The sequence below is a fragment of the Anastrepha ludens genome, chromosome 5 (genome assembly GCF_028408465.1).
Source record: "Anastrepha ludens isolate Willacy chromosome 5, idAnaLude1.1, whole genome shotgun sequence".
Taxonomy (NCBI): domain Eukaryota; kingdom Metazoa; phylum Arthropoda; class Insecta; order Diptera; family Tephritidae; genus Anastrepha; species Anastrepha ludens.
This window is the reverse complement of record NC_071501.1, coordinates 112,981,216-113,000,541: the sequence shown is the minus strand read 5'-3', so window position 1 is coordinate 113,000,541 and position 19,326 is coordinate 112,981,216.

The following is a 19,326-nucleotide window of genomic DNA, read 5'->3' as shown; positions in this document are numbered from 1 at the left end:
GCTAAACTTTCGAAAACTACATGCACACAGCGCTCACACACACACATTGCACACACATGCAAGTGTACTCACACAACCGCATGTGGCAAGAACTAAAGTACATGAATGCATGCATAAGTACGTAAGTGTAAAAGCGTTAAAGGAAGTGGCACCCAGCCGAAGTGGCAAGCAGCAAGCGGCAAGCAATTCAAGCCAATGTGGACAGGAATGTCAAAGCAACACACGTGCATGCCGGCATATACACTTGGGTTATGATATATTCATACACTTAGCAGAGTGGAGTATGAAGTTGCATGCGCAGAAATGAACACACACAGACGCGCACACGTCGCATGCATAGAATCAACACCCACACAAACGCGATCAGTCGCAGGCGAAACTTGCACCGTTTAGCGTGAACGACTTAATTTACATATCGGCGAATGTGCCAAATTGCAGGTGGCATGCAACCGTCGAAAAAAGTGAACATGGCAAACAACAAAAAAAAAAAGAAAAACAAAAAAAAAACAAATTATGGAAAAGGAAATGCAACAGAAGCGGCTGAGTGCAATGCGACATGGCGAAGCAACTTCTAACAAAAGTTCACTTGCAACTTGCAACAAGCAATGCATAGATGAAGTTTCCGACACATACACACGCGCACACTTGTACAACTACAAACACATATACACATACATATCTGCATAGGGAAAGTAGCTTGTTGGATCGCAGCGCAGTGCACGGAAACGGAAACGATGTTGACGCATTGAGGCAGAGTTGCCGGCGCGGGCGATGGTGCTACCCATCGAATGCCATCAAGCACCGCTAAAGTAATTGTTTTTCGCATGCAAAGTGACAGCTGCAATAAAGCGCCCAGTCACCCAGTCACTCAGACGCTCAGTCACCCAGTCAGGCAACCAACCATTCAACCAAGCCAATCATTATTTCAGGCAACTCAATTCAAACTATCGAAGTATGACAGCTCAGGTGATTTCACACTGCAAGTTTCGTGCCTGCGGCCTTGCTTTCTTGCTTTCTAATCCGCTTTAATAGTTTCGTTGCGGTGTTAGAACGCATTTTCCAGCTGACGGCAAAAGCTTTTGTCATCAATGTCCCAATAAAGTTTCTAATAACTTAAAACTACGGAGCAGTTGAAGAGAATGCGCCAAAGGCACGCAGCTCTAAACATAAAATCGCTGGACATGTGGAGCGTGAATGCGAGTGTATGTATGCTTGCATGTGTGTATGTGTGTATGTTTGTATGTATATAGTGCGCACACATACTCAAAAATGTTACGGGCTTGAAACTGTTAAGGGATTTTATTAGCTAGCGCACGAATCAATGACATTTACGTACTCTTAGGTTTCAGTGGTGGAAAGTTGAATGTTGGCGCTAGAATTTAAAAAAATGTTATGCTTCTTCTTCCTCTTCGTTTAATTAGGAAAATTCTTGTTTACAGAAAATATATTTGCATAAGTTTACTGTTTGTGGCTCAGGGGATTTGGATGTCCCGCATTCGTTCCCTCTCTTCCGTGGCCGCTCGGTTGGTCTAGTGTGGAATATTCTTAAAAAAAAATTGAAATAATAACTTCAATCACACAGCCTAGGTTAGGTTAGGATGAAGCGGTTGTCCTGTGGGACCCACTCAGGCTCATAGCCCATTGTGATGCCGCGTGGGGAGCTTGTCCCTATAAAAAATGTAGCAATGGTAGTATAACGCAATCAAACGCTAATAGTTATGAAAGAGGATGTCTGCGGAAACAACTTTGCTGAAAAAAGTTTTAGTTTAGAGAATATTTTCTGCAGTGCCTTAAAGTTCTAAAAGTCTGCCCGAAAGTGCGACAAGATTATTTAAAATATACTGTACAGGCCGCCTTCAAATGTAATATTTGTCCTTAGAGTTCTATGGCAAAATTGAATGAGCAATTTTTTGTGGTACATTTTAACTCTCTACCTCCTATCAAAATGTGGACATTTGAACCCTTTCTTAAAACAGGTATAATGGAATTTCATTAAATATTCAGTCAGAAGGCTAAAGTGTTCCACAACACTCTTATACAGGCAATTTTAATGAGGACCCCTGAAGACGAAAAACGTGTACAGATAACAGTGCGTGCGCTAGAGAACTTTACGAGGTGTGTTCAAAAAGTATCGCGAATTTTTAATTTTCGCAGGTTAAGTATTTTTAATATGGCGATATGTTGGTACTCATGTCTCTCACTCATGCCGACGAGTTCGGCTATTTTGAATGTTCAGTTAATTGTTGACAGGTGCTTTGCTAGCACGTGTTTCGGCTCGTCTTCGATTTTTACCTATTCAAAAAGATGGATCAAAGAACCTGTATCAAATTTTGTGTGAAAAACGAAATTAAGTGCGCGGATGCATTCCGAATGTTGACTGTGTGATACGGAGAAGCTATTTTGGACGAAAACAACGTTTATTGGTGGAACAAACTGTTCTCAGAAGGCCGAGAAGATGTGAACGACGGAAGGCGTGCCGGACGCCCGAGCCCTTCAACAACAGACGAAATAATTGGTGATGTGAAGAAAATGGCATTGGACAATCGTCGAATCACCGTTAGAGAAGTTGCTGAGGACGAAGACATATCGATTGGCTCGTGCCATTCGATTTTTTTCAATGATTTGGGCACGAGACGGGTCGCCGCAAAATTCGTATCAAAGCTGCTCAATTTCGACCAAAAGCAGCATCACACGAACATTGGTAATGAGAGGTTGGACTCTGACGAATCGTGGGTTTATGGTTATGACGTGGAAACCAAAGCTCAATCATCTCAATGGAAGCTGCCACACGAACCAGGACAGAAAAAAGCGCGCCAAGTTCGGTCGAATATAAAAGTTTTGCTTACCGTGTTCTTCGATTGCAGGGGCGTTGTGCATCATGAGTTCTTGCCACAGGGTAAAACGATCAATAAGAAATATTACCTACAAGTTATGCGCAATTTGCGCGAAATAATCAGCCAGAAACACCCAGATTTGTGGAAGAACAAACAAAAATTAGCTCTTCCATCACGATAACGCCCCTGCTCACACGCCGTTGCTTGTGCGCGACGTTTTCGCCGGTAACAACGTACTAATGATGCCACAGCCACCGTATTCCCCAGATCTGGCCCCCTGTGACTCCGAAACTGAAGAGGCCCATGAAAGGACGACGCTACGCTACGATTGACGAGATAAAGACGGCATCGATGGAGGAGCTGAACAAGAAAAAAAAAGTGATATTTTGAGTGCTTTGAAGATTGGAAAAAACGTTGGCACAAGTGCTTAATATCTCATGGGGATTACATTGAAGGGGACAAAATAGATATTAATGAATAAATGAATAATTTTTGAAAAAATTTGCGATACTTTTTGAACACTCCTCGTATTTTAGCAAATGCTGACAGATCCGGTATGGATATAGTTTGGGGAAAAAGAAATCCATTATATTTGCGTAAAATGTTTAGTTTAAAACTGTTCTATGGTCGATCTTCAGCTCCTGGGCGATGCTACGACTACTAAGATGCCGGTCAACGTCGATTAATTCTGTGATTTGATCGACATTTTCTTTAGCATCAAAAGTGCTTGAACGGAATCGACAAAACCAAAGTTGCACGCAATTAGCTGCTTGTTACACTATCTTCACCATAAATACCATTCTCAATTTCTAGTCTGCTATAGACTTAGCGTTTCATCACTTATTTCGCGCGCCGCAGATTTGCTAACTCTCTTTCAGCTGGTCCAGATATGTGCGGTAGGCCGACACAACTTTCAGGACAACTGTTCGTTGTATCGATGCAAGCTCTTAGCATCGATACAACGAACAGCGCATTTGCCCACACTTCAGCTCCGTATAAGAGAATGGAGAGCGTTCATTATTTCTCGTTTCATTTGGGTTGGTCCACCTATGTTTGCCATCAGTCTTTCATGGCTTGTTCAAGGTTTCGTGCTGTGATAACTGCTGTGGTATCGTCTGCGTATCCGACTAGAAAGTTACTATCGGGTATTTCTATATTGTATATCTCGGCATAACTAATGTTCCACAAGTCGGACCGAGAATTGATTCTTGTGCCGCTCCGGATGTGACGTTTACACAACGAGAACCCTCTGGGGTTGGATAGACGAGTTTGCGGTCTCGTAAGTAATTCTTCATTATGCGCTGTAGGAATACCCGAATTTTGAACCTAAGCCTTAAGGGGACCAAAATATTCGCGCATCTTACACTATTGAAAACGTTCCTAACATCTAAGGTGGCAAGGAGGACTACTGCTTCTGGATTGTATACTGCCCTGTTGTGCTGCTCTTACGCTGTTTATGACAGTTTCGATTGGCCGTATTGTAGACTTTCTGCGCCTAAAGCCGTGCTATATTGCTGATAGTCCTCCGGCGTTATCTATGACTGCGGCCAATCGAGGTTTGATAAATTTTTGAGGAGCTTGCCTGCTTAACCGAGCATGCATAATGGCTGATATGTTGGTGGGAGGTTCGGGTTGCCTTTCCCCTTGTCTATTGTTATAAGTTGCTGCTTTTTCCAAATTTCTGGGAAAATTCCCGCCTTATACAATCGTTGTACATGTCTAGTAAGACTTTTGCGATCTCATTGAGGACTTCTGTAGGTACTCCATCCCGTCCTGGCGTCTTGTTGTTTTTGAGCTTGCTCGCAGCTGACTGAGGCTCCTCACTGGTGAATATTGGAGGCTCTTCTGTCACGTTTATGTGACGCTCAGTGCCTTCTTTGAAATGTGTGACTTAGAAGGAGTTATTTTATGATGTAGCGGCACTCGCACTCGCACTCGAGCTCAGTTCCGGTGTAGTTATCCTGGCTCTCAGTTTCTTCCCACAATCTTCTACCCAACTCCCCAGGGGTCCTTATTAAGACCTGTCCGGAGTTCCTCTCATTTATCTTTCTTGCTATCTGTAATACCGCCCTTTAGCTGCCTCTTTCCACTCGTGCATGCTTCTGCCTCCATAGTGACTTGCCCGGTTCATCTAGCTCTGGTGTATTTCTGTCTGAGGCGAAGACAGTTATGTCTCAATTCGGCTATTTCCTCCGCCCACCAATAAACAGAGCTTTTATGTTTTTTCTTTGTCACAGTCGGCATCGCTTTTACAAACTGGTTTGATGCGAAGCAAAAACTTTAAATTGTCTATCCATCTGTCGAGAAAATAATGGATTCTTTTTTCCCGAAACTAATATATTATATAGTATACCATTTAGTTCTCCAGTTTTTCCACTTTTGGAGTTTTTAAAATCGATTCTTAACTAGTTAATCGATTCCTTAATAAAGAAACTTTTTCGGTAGTTATTGAAGCTTTTTCATTGCCGGAACAGGTTTTTCATTGCCGATAGACCTTTTAACTTTTGCATTGAATGAAATACCCTCCAACCGAATTTGACAAGTGCTTCAGTACTCTGCAATATCCAGTCTACCCTATGATCAAAAAGTACCGGGAATGTTTACTTTAAACGAACCGCGCACATGGGAACCGGTTCATATTTTTTTCTTATATTTGTAGGACTGTAAGACACACATCTGTCACTTTTTAGCGCCATTGGATCATTAGTGTCTACCTGGCCGTCCCGAAATGTGGGCAAACAATTCTGGGATTTTGCATGATGATAACGCGCCATCGCAGCGAGCCCAAATTGTGCTGGATTATTTGACCAAACACCGAGTAAATACCATTGTGCAAGCACCGTATTCACCTGATATGGCCCCGTGTGACTTTTTTTGTTTCCCAAGTTGAAGTTCCCACTTTGTGGAAGCAGATTTCAATCGACAGAGGATATCAAAGAGAATGTGACGGAGGAGCTGTAGGCCATCCTTTCGTCGGTCTACCAGGGGTGCATAGTGGACTGGGTTAAACGTTGGCACATGTGTGTTGCTTCAGACGGGTCATATTTTGAAGGAGATAAAATAAATTTGCCTGAAATTTTTTAATTTTTATTTTTAATATATTTAAACACTGCCGGTACTCTCTGGTCATAGGGTATGTCTTTACTCAGGAAGCAGATATGAAAAGTCTTCAACTCAGCTTTTTAGTTGATCTTAGCGCAATGTTTTTGATGCAGGCAGTTCAGTTGACTTTCATAAGTTGGATAGCGAGAAAAGTAGTTCAATAAAGCTCAAAGGTTTAAAAGGCTCCTGGTAGGTGTATTCAAATTGGAATACACTTAATGCACTCCTTATTAATAGACTTTATGCAGTAAAGAAGTAGAGGGCAGCTCCTCGTACGGTAATGGTTCAAGGCTATTAATTAGCTTGAAGTCAACGTTTATGCAATCAAGTTCAGAAAAAGCAAAACCATAGCAAACTTAATCAAGAAAATTAATTGCAAATTTCACCACGCAAACACATTTGTGGCTGCAATATTTTAAAATGCACGACCCATCTTGAGAAAATAAAAATCCGGAAAGTAAAATGCGTATACCTGACACTTGCATGCAAGGTTCTACGAAAATTGAAAGTAGTAAGGCAACCACAAGGAAGAAGAAAATGAGAAATGCAATGAGCAAAAGGGGGCACGGAATGCAGAGGCAACTATAAAACAAGGAATATCAAAAGCAACAACCAGAATAAAGAAAGTGATATCAGCTGTTGCATTATTGCAAGATCCTCCTGTTTCTCTTTGCAGCAAATTACTGCTGACTTTCGACGTGGCATGCAGCGCCGCAACCTTACCTGAAAATGGCAAAACGCCAGTAGCGAATGGAAAAGTATAAATGCGTAACAGAGTGAAGAGGACATACGAGTACATGGCTTACAATTACAGTTGAAGAAAAGTTTAAAAGAAAACTTGAAGGCAACGACGCGGAAGAAAAGACAAAAGAGGGAACTACAACATTTTTTTTTCATATTCCTTTTATGTTTTTTGGAAAACATGCACGAATATATGAAATTTAATTAAAAATACTTTACGAAAAAGTTACCTGCCGCCGCTGCCAATATTGAAATCGGGCACAGTAACGCAGCGCCGTTGCAGTGCAGCCAACGCCTTGTATAGCCGATGAAACTCAAGGGCCAGCTGTAGCACAAACCTGAGTGGGTGCAAATTATGCGTTGCACGTTTTGTGGTTTGCAGCAAAGAGGAAAATTACCTTTAGCTCGATTTAATGAAAATCGCGCTGGCACAGGACTCTCAGTACTTACACGATTCGCAGGAGTCAAACAACTTAAAGTGAATTGGCGAAATGCTACAGCCAGAGTTACTTTGAGTTTTTCCGTTTCTTTTTTGGGTTTTGTACACACACACACACACACACACGCTCCCAAGTGTAAAGACGAATGTAATTATGCCACATTAAAACGAGTCAATGTGAATTAAGCTTTAATGACAAATAAGTCAGTTGTATTGGGAAATTCGTAGCAGCTGGCCAATGGGCAGCTGTGTGCAGGCCGCGTGTGTGCGAGTTAATGCGCCAGCTGAACTACTGAACAGAGATGACACTGCCAGCATAAAAATCCAACTTTTTTCAAAATACATAGTATGATTGCATGTCAACGGAATATGGCAAAAAGGGATGAGGAATAATTTCTGGCATGCAGAATTTTGCAAGAACGGAATGAGAAGATTCTTACATCAGAAATGTTGATGAATTACTACTTTGCCAATAAACTTCAGGTGGCAACGCTATTAAAAAAAAAAATATATATAATAAATATTAAATACTACCACTTTAGCATATCAATAAAGTGTGTTACGGTGCCTACCATAGGATGACTCAATAGGAACTCAGATTTTCTTTTATAAACAAATCAAGGAATATTTCGGAGTAGTCCGAAATCGATGACTTCAATGCGAGTTCACCGCCGTCTGGAGCAATGAAAAGCTGCCTCTGTCGTGGACAAAAGGGTCATAGTGAAGCTGCCCAAGAAAGGCGACCTGCGTGATTGCGACAACTGGCGAGGAATAACCTTACTTAACACCATCTACAAAATTGTAGCCGTGATCATACAAAGCAGGCTCAAAGATATCGAACGCTCCTTAAGAGATGAGCAAGCTGGTTTTCGCCCTCACCGAAGCTGTGTTGACCAAACCAACACACTTCGGATTATAGTAGAACAATCAGTTGAGTGGCACTCTCCGCTTTGCATGCTGTTCGTAGAGTTTAAGTAGGTGTTCGACACTATCACCGAGTAGAAAGGGAGTTCCCGCCAAGATAATCCGCCTCGTCAAAGCCTTCTACGAGAATTCCGAACTGGCAGGCGATATCATCGATCCATTCACTACCAACGCAGGCGTAAGGCAAGGTTGTACCCTGTCGCCCCTTCTCTTCGCCATCGTCCTTGATGACGTCATGAGCCAACTGACCCTGCACAAAAAAGGCATCGTATGGAGTTTCACCAGACATCTTTAGGACCTGGACTTCGCCGATGACATTTGCCTCCTCTCTCACAAACTCACTGACATGCAAGCGAAGGCGGACAAACTAGTCGCGCTGGCACGTACTGTCGGACTGGAGGTCAACATCGCCAAGACCAAGGCCATGAGAGCTAGCCACAATAACGCAAAGCAGATATTGGTTGACGGTTGCCCGCTGGAGTTCGTCGAAAGCTTCTGCTACCTCGGCTGTCACATAACGGTAGATGGTGGAGCAGATGAAGATGTCAACTGCAAGCTAAACAAAGCAAGAGTGGCATTCCGGCGAATGCATACAGTATGGGGGAGTTCGCAAATCTCCAGGCGCACTAAACTACGAATATTCGGCTTATCCGTGCAGTCCGTATTGTTCTACGGAAGTGAAGCATGGCTGGTCTGGTTTGGAAAGAAATATGTAGATAGAATAATAATAACCTTCATTGAGAACCCAGCAATATGCTGAGGAATAGAACAATAATCTTTGAAACTGGGTCAAAAAGATTATTTGTCAAGCCAACCAAAAGATGCCCCCAAGGAGGCGTTTTATAACCGCTCCTTTCGCTACTGATCATTGAAGACCTCCTACAGACTCTCGATGATCTCGGATACGAATTTCAGGGCTTTGCTGACGATCTAGTCATCATGGTTAGAGGCAAATTTGACTCTACTAAATAGTTTATTGGGCTAATAAATACCCCCACATTCGTTCAATCGCTAAGTCAGCGAACGGGAACTGTCTTTCGCTATTTACCTGTAAAAGTATCGAGTAGAACTTTTTTACAATTTTTTTTTTATTGAGCTCATTTTATTTGAAAAGATGACTTGCCATTTCGTGTAAGTCACTATAACGCACTGTTCCCTAATATTGTTTCTAAAGTCTATGGCCCAAATGGCGGATTTTTACTCACTTTTTAGATGTTTTTTTTTCGCTTCTCTCGAGCAGATATTCTACTTAACCGCTTGGCGGAAAACTTTACATCCAGCCTGCTTTAAATTTTTGTGCGTTCTAAAATATTATAAATAGTTTTTGTGCCTCAAAAGAATATTATAGCCATAACTTGGGTTTTCCTTTTCCGGTCTTCCCGGTAATTTGCTGCCTTTACGCACATGGCACTCCTAAAAAGTGAAGTTGCCTAAAAACTATGTCCTGTGTATTTGAGAAAGTGACCAAAACAGGCAAAAGTGAATTATAAAAACATTTTCGTGACACATGGAAATGAGCGTAACTTTAGTGTTTAATACCGTCTGGACAGAGAAATTTTAAGCCACGCGAAGATGGAGAAACGTAAAAAGTTTTAGAATTTTATAGAAAACAAATTAAAAACATGCACCTATGCAGAGGAACCCAAAATACATATAAATATACATACACACATACATACATACGTACATATATATAAAAATTCATTTGAATTTGTTGAAAAAAAGGACTAAAAGTGTTGCATAAATATTCTGGAAACGCAAGTGAGTAAACAAATAAAAATTGCGGCCGCACAGCAGGTGAGTGTGTGCGTATGTATTTGTATGTGTGTACGATTAAGAGAGAGTAGAAATGCTGATAAATACATTAAGTGCACATAAGTGTAGTTGTAAATGCTTTTAAAAAGACCCCGTAGGAAAATAAAACAGCCGTGGAAGCACGAACAGTGTTGCTGCTTATTCTTAATAGAAACAATTCCGCGTTCATGTTTTTGTTTCTCACTTGCATTTTTCGAAATATACGCCTTAGTTAAGTCTTTTGAATATTTGTAAATAGAGTTGCCACATGATTTATTTTAAAATAAAAATAAAATATATAAATTTCATGTAAGTAATTGAGAGCCGCAGGGAGCGCACCTGTATTTAATTAATACCTACATTAAATGTTTAGGTTAGTTTTGCTGGCTATCAACGAAAATGTCGATATCATCTCCCGGTATCGCATCACACTGTACCAGTGTCGCGACTTTTATTGTTCCCATCAGTTCTCCCTGAAAATACTGCAATAGTCGAAGAGCCGAGATATTCGCAGATGTTCGGAATATGCACCTCCGCACACCTTAGGCCCGAGCTTTGAGCTTTCTGTGTATACATGGATGTACTGGTCCTGTTTTAGATCGCCCGTTGCTACTTTTCCCTTATGGGTATGAGAGTCGGGAACGTTGTAAAGGCAATTGTAGGCGGGAATGCGTAGTCTACCAGTCGAATTGTCAGCTAGGATTTTGCCCTGGCCGTAGCTTGTATTTGACCATTTACCTTATTGCCGCACTTTGAACGATATATCTTGTCTACAGCTCCACTGGCAGGAGGTTTAATGTCGCATATAGTGCTTTCGAGGGCATGGTTGACAGTGCACCGATTATGAAAACAGGCGCGAGTTTTTGAATCTTGTTAACTATTTTAATATTTTCGCCCTTCTCAAGGGTTTTCCACCATGCTACAATACAATAGTAGAGAATTGGTCTAACTTCCGCTTCGTTGAGCCAATGTATTATTCTGGGTTTCAGCCCTTATTTTTTCCCAATTAGCCTTCCGTAGGAGTACAAAGCCGTCATTACTTTGGGTACTTTAGCTGCAACTGAGAGTCCCCAATTCAGCTTCTTATCCAGTACAAGGCCTACATATTTAGCTCTTTCTGTTACACTAAGCGAGTTCCTCCCTAGGGATATTTGTTTAAGCGTAGGTAATTTATGGCTCCTGTTAAACAGTATCAGATACGTCTTTGCCCGGATTCACTGCCAGTTCTCGACTTTCAGATGCAAATGATCGTCTGTTGAAATCATATCATTGGGGTACACAATTATCTTTCCTCACATTTTTTCGAGTTCCTCGAGAAGATTATTGAGAGCCAGGTTCCACAGAAGCGGAGAGATTACCCCACTCCGGGTTGTGCCCCTGGCCAGAAATTTCTTGATGGATGTCTCGTTGGTACTGCAACTGCTATTAACAAAAAAACGCTGAAGCTGGAGCTTTTATTGAGACATTCAAACGGGTTCTAAGGCCACGGGTTTGGTGAAGCGGGTAACAAAATTTATCGACTTTATTATTAATGTATGTATATGTTTTTAATTTGTGGAACAACATCAAGACGCACACCACAAATAGGAGGAGGAGCTCGGTCAAACACCCAAAAAGGGTGTACGCGCCAATTATACAGGGTTCGATTGAAAAGTAATGAGTCTTCCCGCGCGGAGCGTCTGCCAAGTGATCAACCGAATCGGCTGGTGGGGGATGAGTTTAAAAAATGTTTTCTGCAGTGGAAGGACCGCTACCAGCGGTGTATTGACGCTCAAGGGTATTATTTTGAAGAATATTAGTTGTATAAGCGAAAAGGTTTAATAAAACTGCTTAAAAAAAATAAGGCTCATTACTTTTCAATCAAATCCTGTATACATATATGTTTTTAATAAAGTATACAGAGTTTTAATATAAAGTAGAATATTAATTTTACACCAAAAAAGTATTATAAAATTTGACTGCATGCCCGTTCGCACTCACTTACCTACTTCGATTTCTTACTTTTTCTAGCGTTGAGAAGTCAAGTTGATGGTTGCTTCTTGTCTGGAGTAGTCAAATGAAGTTGACATAAAGTAATGACTAAAATATAGATCAAAGTTCTCCCCTACTGCTCATCTCTGCAACTGGAAAGCACGCTTTCCCTTGCCGTGCATCTCTATAAGACAGTGTTCAGTAATGGTACCACGAAAGCTGATGAGAGACTAGCGATTTAGTCCTTCTCTTATCAAACCTTGGCCAGATCTATCTTATCACCAGCACGTGGGTTCTCTGGTCCTAAAGTGCGATTTGTCTGTTCAATGAAAGCTGATTGAAGTCGGAGATAGAAGCAATGAAGATAGAGCAATGCTCGCATTATGGGTCGAGTTCCTAAGATAGTCTCTATGTTTGGGAACTCATACTTCACAAAAATGTTAGATTACCAGGTACGACCTTGGTAAGTAGGTAGGTAGGTAGGTAGGTAGGATGGTTATCATAATCACACACTTAGACCTCTCGTAGATCCATTGTGATACCACTAGAACTTATTCTTACACTATGGGTTCCTTTTTAAGCCATTCTATAGCTTTTATCAACGAGGAAATCTTCATTAGTTTTGAATGCGCTATATCCGCTACAGCCTTAAACGGAAAAGCGAAATTGAGCGAGTAAGCTTCGGCTGCCTCGTCACCGAGGACTCGCCAGCAGAATTCTGACCGCTCATTTCACACGATCTCACTCACTCGCCCCATCAGCGGTTGTTCAGATGGCAACAAGGCAACATTGGCGAAAACTGTGTTGGGTTTTTTCGTATATCATCAGCAGTTTTTAAACGATCCGCTGTCGATTAGTCTATCAGCTGATCCTCTCAAACTCGCTGGGAGCCGGTTGATGGATGTATATTGGCCTTTTTCATTTTCTTCACTATGCATAGTACATTTGTCTGTCTAACTTCGTAGGGTTAGGTTCGCCAAAATCGAATTTCTGGAAGAGTCAAAAATTATTATATACAAATTTTTTTGATAAACTTATCAGAAAATTCAGAAAGTCAGTATACTAAGAAAATCAAGTTACCAAGTACAATCCTTGATCCCCAACTCACCTGGAGGCCCAATGTTACAGGGTGAAGGAAACAAAGTCATCGAATTGGTTCTACACAGCCATTGTAAGATCGATAGTAACATATGCGGCACTAGTCTGGTGGCCCGCTATGAAAAAGAAATACCAACCAAACCAAGTTTAATATGCTGTGAGACTCAGATATATAGGTAGCTGGACAACAAGATTGTACGGTCACGGCAAGATCCTTCTACAGGGACCATCTTTGCTCAAAAACAAATCAGACTTCATAATCACCGACCTCAACATTTATAAGGAAAGACTTTACGGTATTATTGCAACCTTTAGAAGTCACTGGAAGGAAGGGGATCATGCAGCCAGACTCAACGTTCTTTTCAATCCCATCTGCAGAAGCTGTCAGATGGAGGGGGTGAAAGAAAGCCTTTTCCGCTATTTATGCGAATGCCCAGGTTTAGCCAGAACAAGATTTCGCTCTTTCGGTAAACCTTTCCTACAGCAAATTAATAAAATCTCTGGCATAGAGATACAAAATTTATATTTGGATCTCACGAAAAGGATCTGAAAATGAAAAAGAAATAACATCACACGACAATAGTGGTTATAATTAAGATCATTTCAGCAGAAATACTTAACCACTTCTAAAGGGTGCTTAAATTTCAAGAGCCGATACTGAATGTCAACCTTAAGTATTGATCTTTCATCAATTTTTTTCTGCATTTCATTTGACATTTTTCAATTTCAGACTAACTCAATTTGAACCATGGAAAGATACACAATCGAGGAATGCGTCAAAGTTATTCAGGCTTATTATGAGAATGGGCGTTCCAATCAAAATGTATATCGCGCACTTCGAGATTCAGTGATGAGGCACATTTTCACCTCAGTGGATTCGTGAATAAGCAGAATTGCCGCATTTGGGCGAATGATAATCCAAGAGTGATTACCGAAAAACCAATGCATCCCCAAAGGGGGACTGTTTGGTGCGGTTTATGGGCCGGCGGCATCATTGGGCCGTATTCTTTCCAAAATGAGGCCAATCAGGCAGTTACTGTGAATAGTGTTCTCTACCGTGAGATGATAACATACTTTTTACGGCCCGAATTGGAAGATATGGATGTGGACGATATGTGGTTTCAACAGGACGGTGCTACTTGTCGCACAGCTAACGAAACAATGGTTCTTTTGCGCGAAAAATTTGATGGCGGAATAATCTCATGTCGCGGCGATGTCAATTGGCCGCCAAGATCATGTACTTCTTTCTTTGGGGTTATTTGAAAGAAAAGGTGTACGTCGATAAGCCATCAACAATTCAAGAGCTAAAGAATGAGATAATTCGGCACATTAACGACATAGAACCTCAATTATGCCTCAGTGTAATCAAAAATTTTGACCATCGGGTGGAGGAGTGCCGCCGAGGCCGCGGCGGCCGTTTGGCCGATATTTTGTTCCACACGTAATTGAACCATACCAGTATTATCATAATAAAGAGAAATGACAGTAATTTCGTAAAAGTATTATATTTTATTCAAAATCAACACCGGCCCTTGGAACTTAACCACCCTTTACAACAACATTATAGGAAAAAAAAATTGTTTTTACAAAATCTGTGGTACAGAAATTTTGTGTTCTCCTTCCTTTATATGATACAGCAGATAAATATAAGTAACATATATTTAAAAAAAAAAATAATTTTTCGAAGTTTTCCCTAAACAACGAAAAAATAAAATATTCTGAACTACCGAAATTTACGCCTTATAGAAACCAAGTAAAATTCTTCTGGTGTTTATATTAAAAAGGAATTTGGCATAAACTATTAATGCTTTTAAATCCATTAAAAGTGCACCAGTTTCCTAATAGTAGATTCCCTGCAGGGTAATTGTGTGTGTATATGTGTAAGTATACGAGGAGTTGAGCTGGGTTTTGTGTATTTTTGTGTTGGCGAATTCACTGTGTTGTTGTGCGCATTAGTTGTTTTCGAATTTTAAACACTACTTCTAAAGTGACGAGTGGTGCTCGTAGTAAATGAATTATTTCTAAACCACAAGAGCATAAACACACACACACACGCATACATAGAGTACACAAAAATAAATTTGCACAAAAGCCACAAAACTGCTGAAGAGCAGCCATTTGATAGAGTATTTATTTGCAAAACACTTAGAGGTGCATATGTTTTAGCGCACACAAACGTATGCATGTATGTGTATATGGGTGCCTACACAGATAAATATTCACAAAATTTCACAATTTTTGGCCAAACTGGCAAATGTGTAATAAAAGTTATGTCAAATGTTTACTTATAAGCAGATTGCTTTATGATGTTAGCAAACTACAGAAAAAAAACTAAAAAAAATACAAAAATATTTGCAGAAAAAGTTGTTAGCCATAAAACATGATGATAGTCATTTCCGCTACGCTAAGCCATCAAATTGATGCAGCCCACACGCATACACGCACACACTAATCTACCGTGAAAACGAAAAGTACCCACAACTGCTCATTCCGTTTTCACAAAAATTTTTACAATACTTTTTTGTTTTGCTTATAACAACAAAACAGCCACAGCAGCAGCGCTGCCGCCATGCGTCACATACTTTCAAAGTAAATTCATATTTGTATCTGCCGGTTGTAAATAAATAAATAATAAAAAACTTTTAACTTGTCTGAAGTGCTTTTTTATTTAAATCGAAAAGTTTACTTTCTTTTCATTCTTAAACCACCTCAGAGTCACCCCAACGGAGTTTCATGCATGTCGCTCACCTACTTTCTCCCACCTACACCAACTTATTCACTCGCTGCTGCTGCACCACTTCGGGGGTTCGACAATTTGCTGGCAACCCATATGTAAGTCAATGTTTCAGTCATATTTTCTTTACTTTTCAGCCCGCCCTGTCAGTGAAATTTTCCCTATAAATGAGTACTTCCACAAATTTCATATTTACGGTTAAAAAAAAAAAAATCAATGCATGTGGAGCTTCCAGCCTGCATGAAAAAAATATTTGCTTTTAATGAATTCATAATCATAATTATTTCGTTTTTTTTCTCATTTCCAGTGAGTTTTACACAACGCAGTTTAAGGAGCATTAGTATGTATTGCTCCCCGCTATATCTCTCTTCCAATAGTCCGAAAATAGTACTGGGCTCGACAGATTAAGAACACTAAATTGCCGAGCTCCAGATCCGCACCTTTAAAAAAATCAGAACTAGTCTTAAATTTAGCAAATCGTCGGCTTGGTTTATCAAAAGCTCAGAATTAATCCTAACTTTCTCAAAACTCTGCCTCATCGCTCAGCATTTCCTCTCCAATAGTCCGCAATTAGTCCACTTTTTCGAAAATTCAGAACGATATCTAAATTTAACAGATCTGGACTTCATTGCTGCGCATCACTTTATGAACAGCAAAGAATTCGTTATAATTTCCATAGATCCATGCCTTATCGCTCAGCATCTCGTTTCCAATAGTCCGAAACTAGTTTTGATTTCGGCAGATCTGGAATTCTAAATTGCCGAGTTCCACATGTTATCTCATCGCTCTGCATCCAATTTAAAAAAAAATCAGTACTAGTGCTAAATTCGATAGATCTGGTCTCCACAGGCCCGCATGAGCTTATTAACTGCCCAAAACGTGTTCCATTTTCCATTGATTCAGGTCTCATCGCTCAGGATCTCCTTTCTCGGTACTAGACCTAAATTTTACAGCCTTTGGCACTTTAGGTTCAGATTTCGCTACTCGAAAAATAGTATTAAATACTCCATGTCAAGTCGAAATTTTCTATAAATTGGTTTATTTGTAGGCTTCAGTGTTATAAGAAGGAAACTGAAAAATTTACGAAAAATATTTTAATAATTTTAAGATTTACTCAATCAAAAAACTGTTTTTTCAAGTTAGTTTTTTAGGATAAATTATACTAAAAAAATGAGAAAAATTTTAAAATTTATAAAAAAAAATATTTTTTTATATTAAAACGAATGTTCAAAAAAATTTATAAAAACAAATATAATAAAAAAAAAATAGTTTATAAACAAAAGCTATTTTTTTTAATTTAATTGTTTAAAAAATTTAAAAATTTATAAAAAGAAATTAAATAAAATTTTTTTTTTTTAAATTTCAAAATTTCAAAATTTTTTTTTTAATAAATTTAAAAACCTAAATTTTTTTTTTAAATTTAAAAATATTTTCTGTAATATAATTTTTTTCATAAATTAAATAAAAAAAACAAATTTATATAAAAAAGTTTCTAATTTACAATAAAATATATTTTTTAAATTTAATTTTCGTTTATTAAACTAAAAATAAAATTCTCTAATTTTATAAAAGAAAGTTTTTAAAATTTTTAAATTAATAAAAAAACAATATATTTCTTAATTTAATTTCTTTAAATTTACAAAATTTAGTTTTTATTTAAATTTCTTTAAATTTAAAAATTTCTCTTAATTTAAATTTAAATTAAAAAACTAAATTTTTTAAATGTAAAGAAATTAAAGTAAGAAATATTATTTGTTTATAAATTTAGAAATTTTAAAAACTTTTTTTTATAAAATTAAAAAATTTAATTTTAATAAATTTAAAAAAGGAAATTAAATTTAAAAAATAGCTTTTTCCATAAATAAGAAACTTTTTTTATAAATTTGTTTTTATTTAATTTATAAAAAAAGTTAAATTAAAAAAAAATATATTTGTATAAATTTAAAAAATTTTTCAATACATTCTTGTTTTTAATTTATAAAAAAAAAATTTTTGTTCTTTATAAAAATTTTTATTTTATCTTTAAATTTATAATATAATTCTTTTTTATAAATTAAAAAAATTTTTTTTATAAATTTGTTTTTTTTTAATTTTTTAATTGTGTGTTTGAAAACAATGTAATTCCTTTTCTAATTTTTGGGTAAGGTTTGTTTTTTGTAATATATTTAGCATTTTGTTTAGCATAATAAATAAAAATTGAAGCAACTTCGGGACTGCAAATTTTTCTACGAGATATAACTTCTGTACACAGGGACTGTATTTTTAGCGGTGATTTTCGATCCCGAAATTTTGGAATATTTTTAATGTCAATCCGGTAGCCCTGAATTGTTTGGGTTGTATACATTTCTTAAGTCAGGTAAAAATTTAATAAGTTCCTTGTTTGTTTTGCATATTTTAAATATTTTGAATGCATAATTTTAATTTTGTATAAATTTTTTTAAATAATATTTTTGTTTTCAACATTTTATTAAATGTTATTTTTTTTAAGTTTTGCGGGAAATTTTTTTAACAAATTTTTCCTTTAATATATTTTAATAAAATTTTATTTGAGTATAATTTCTACTAAAAATAAAAATGCATAAAAATATTAAAAAAACGAATATATTCAGCTTAAAAATTTCTCTCTATACCTTAAAAATTTAAAAATATGTTTTTTTAAACTTTTTTTAAATTATTTTTTAATTTTTTTTCCAACATTTTTGGGGACATCGTTTTTGTCATTTGTTTAAAATCACCTCCCTCAGACTGTTTTATTTTTATTTTTTTTTCTTTATTTTTTTCTTCTTTGTTTTTTTTCTTATTTTTTGCATAAATAGCTAAGATTATGCTCGCTAATCTCTGAAAGTTTCATAGTGAGATTCCCACAACTTTTGGAGTTCTTTGCAATAACCTGAGCATAGTCTCCGCTATTAATGGAAAAATGAAGAAAGGGTGAGATAGCCAACCAAGCGATCGTGATAACAAATTTGTCGGAATTTGTATGCAGTGAGGTATATTTTTAGGCGTTCAGAATGCAGCAAATGGTAGTAAAGGAAATTGTGCCGCGTGGGGATGGGAGAAGCGCGACAATACAATGCTGAGGCGGACCCTGAAGACGAGTTAGCTGGAAGCAATCGAGTTCCAGAATCGATGACCGCGTAGAACATGAGATTTATAAATTTATTTTTGTAGGTAGGTAGGTAGGTATAGTGGCTGTCGGTTGACACACCTAGGTCTGCTGTAGGCCCATTGTGATACCACCGGGGCTGACCCCTCTCTTCACTCTACATTGTCCTCATTGAACCAACCTGTAGCTTTAATATATCTAACAAGACAAGATAGTGGTTTTTATACATGCAAAAAAATAGATATATTTTTATGATGAATTAATATGAAAAATTATTTTCTACAAAATATACTATAAAAATATTAAATAGTACCGCAGATATGTGACCATACCAAAATTTTCAACATTGAAAAAATCTAAAAATTAATATATTAAATTATTTTATAACTTTTTCAGTTTCCTTTTTATTATCTTCTAGCCTACAACAAACAAATTTTCCGAAGGATTGAAGGCCATATCCAAAATACTTGAATCAATTTACGTGGAATCGCTCATTTGTTTTGAACCAGAAATTTATATCACCAGTGCACGCTTTCCCTACAGGTTAGTTTTTATGCTAAAAACATCTTTACTGGCTTGTACA